Genomic DNA, 2,500 nt, shown 5'->3' on the forward strand with positions numbered 1-2,500 from the left:
ACCTAACCCATGTTGTACCTTAACCTAACCCATGTTGTACCTTAACCTAACCCATGTTGTGCCTCAACCTAACCCATGTTGTGCCTCAACCTAACCCATGTTGTGCCTCAACCTAACCCATGTTGTGCCTTAACCTAACCCATGTTGTGCCTCAACCTAACCCATGTTGTGCCTTAACCTAACCCATGTTGTGCCTTAACCTAACCCATGTTGTGCCTTAACCTAACCCATGTTGTGCCTTAACCTAACCATGTTGTGCCTTAACCTAACCCATGTTGTGCCTTAACCTAACCCATGTTGTGCCTTAACCTAACCCATGTTGTGCCTTAACCTAACCCATGTTGTCGCCTTAACGTAACCCACGTTGTCGCCTAAACCTGCTCTGTAATTGTTATACGACTCGTTCAATTACTGTAGTGTTGCCCACCCGCAACCCTCGCAATATAGTTCGCTACTCGCACTGCCCGCACCCCTGTGTATCGCTTCATGTTAAACACCTTGCAAGTCTTGCTCACTTTCCACATGCTCCTGCTGTACACTGTAATGTGGATGGCAGCAGGACGTACATGCCGCCCCTCCCCACGTCCCCACCTTGCCCCCTGCCTTCGCAAGCTGGTTGGTGAGAAGTTTGCATGTTCAATGCCCTTCGCATGCGACGTACTCAGGCTACGTTGTGGTGCGGCCTGTGTCAACTGTCCGCTGATGTCGTACGCGTGAACCACAATCTGTACTGCACATTCGTCCTTATGTACTGAATGATACATCGTGGCACATGTGTGACCGCACAACGACTGCGCCCAAAAACGGCGGACCATACAGTGCAAATATTGTGCACGCAGCTACGTGTCGTCTCCCTATGAGAGCTGGATTGCAGTGTGGTACGCCATAGAGACGTGTGGGAGGAACGGACGCCGTGGATGGCGATCAGCATGAGCTGTCTGTTGATGTATTCGGACCTAGTCGTCTCTCCTCACACACCGTGATGGCATGGTGCACCGCGTTCCATATCTGCGACATGCTACAGAGGCCGGTTGACAGTCGTTCGAGCAATGGACATCGCATACGTACGGGGGCCACCTTCCACGTATTGTCTAGGCGTGCACATTTTGTTGCGTGTATGTGGGCAGACGTAGTGTGGCGTGACACCTGACACAGGCATGCAATAATCGTTGAAGTTGCAAATGGCGATGGACGCCTGCGTTTTCTGGTGAAGTTACGCAAATGAACAAATGGTAACCTGTTGTGGTGCGGTTGTTCTCGCTAGGGGTGAATCGGTGATGGCGACGATAGGTTGAGGTACTAACCGGTTGTTCCAGCGATACCCACCATGCCGACGAAACTGAACGGCATCTGGGTGTGAAGCGATACGCGGCGGTGGCTGGGTGGGACCGTCCCCGGCCGGTGAGGGGGCGCCTCCCGGCGTGCTGGCCGCGCGGTGCGTGGGCGCACGCGCTACAGCCGGCTGGTGGGGGCGGCCAGTGGCAGGCGCGCCGGCCGACGGACGCGGCAGGCGTCGCAGCTGCGCGCCGGCGCACCCTGCGCGCGGCGCCGTGCGGCCAAAGTAGGTCCTCGCGGGCCCGGTGCGAAGCGCGGTGGACATCTTCAGTGTGCTGGTCCGATTGAGGACTGTGTGCGTTGAGGATGCGCCGCCGCCCGGCGCTCGGCGCCGCGACGCCGTCTGCTGCTCGGTCGCCCCAGCGGTTCTCGCTGGTGGTTTGTATCGCAGCTGTGCGGATGTGTTGGCGCGTGCGCTGTGCTGGGAGAGTTCGCTTCGGCACCCAAGTGGGGCTTTTGTCCTTCTGTGGCGCTGGCGTTGGAGCTGCCGGTCACCGTAGGTGGCGCGTGTTGTCTCCCGCCGGCAATGCCACGACAGCACGCTCCCGGGCCTCTGTCGGCAGCGGCAAGCTCAGTTGGGAGCACGGGTGGTCGCACCGAAAGCGTCTACTCGCCTAACTCCGGGCGATTGCGCCTCTCTCGAACCCGACCAAGTACTTGGGACGGCGCTGCGCGCCGCCGGGACCTGAGAGGGTTTCGAGGTGTATTGTGCAGGGGAGCTCAGCCTCCTCCTGTTTGCAGAATGATTGAGCGGACGCTTGCGTGTTCGCGCGGGCCCCCGGGACACACTCCCGGGCGGCCGGCTGCTCAGCTCTAGTTGACGCAGCTCCCTGGTTGATCCTGCCAGTAGTCATATGCTTGTCTCAAAGATTAAGCCATGCATGTCTCAGTACAAGCCGCATTAAGGTGAAACCGCGAATGGCTCATTAAATCAGTTATGGTTCCTTAGATCGTACCCACGTTACTTGGATAACTGTGGTAATTCTAGAGCTAATACATGCAAACAGAGTCCCGACCAGAGATGGAAGGGACGCTTTTATTAGATCAAAACCAATCGGTCGGCTCGTCCGGTCCGTTTGCCTTGGTGACTCTGAATAACTTTGGGCTGATCGCACGGTCCTCGTACCGGCGACGCATCTTTCAAATGTCTGCCTTATCAACTGTC

At 57.0% G+C, this 2,500-nt stretch overlaps 1 non-coding gene across 1 annotated transcript in view; it reads left to right on the forward strand.

The window, feature by feature from the left end:
• Positions 1 to 2,162: 2,162 nt before the first annotated feature.
• LOC124728350 overlaps positions 2,163 to 2,500 on the forward strand; it is a 1,909-nt gene continuing 1,571 nt past the window's right edge. Inside the window, exon 1 of the ribosomal RNA XR_007007325.1 lies at positions 2,163 to 2,500. This exon is cut by the window's right edge and continues 1,571 nt beyond it. This is a non-coding gene — a ribosomal RNA (small subunit ribosomal RNA).

This window comes from Schistocerca piceifrons, unplaced genomic scaffold, assembly GCF_021461385.2.
Source record: "Schistocerca piceifrons isolate TAMUIC-IGC-003096 unplaced genomic scaffold, iqSchPice1.1 HiC_scaffold_1152, whole genome shotgun sequence".
Classification (NCBI taxonomy): Eukaryota; Metazoa; Arthropoda; class Insecta; order Orthoptera; family Acrididae; genus Schistocerca; species Schistocerca piceifrons.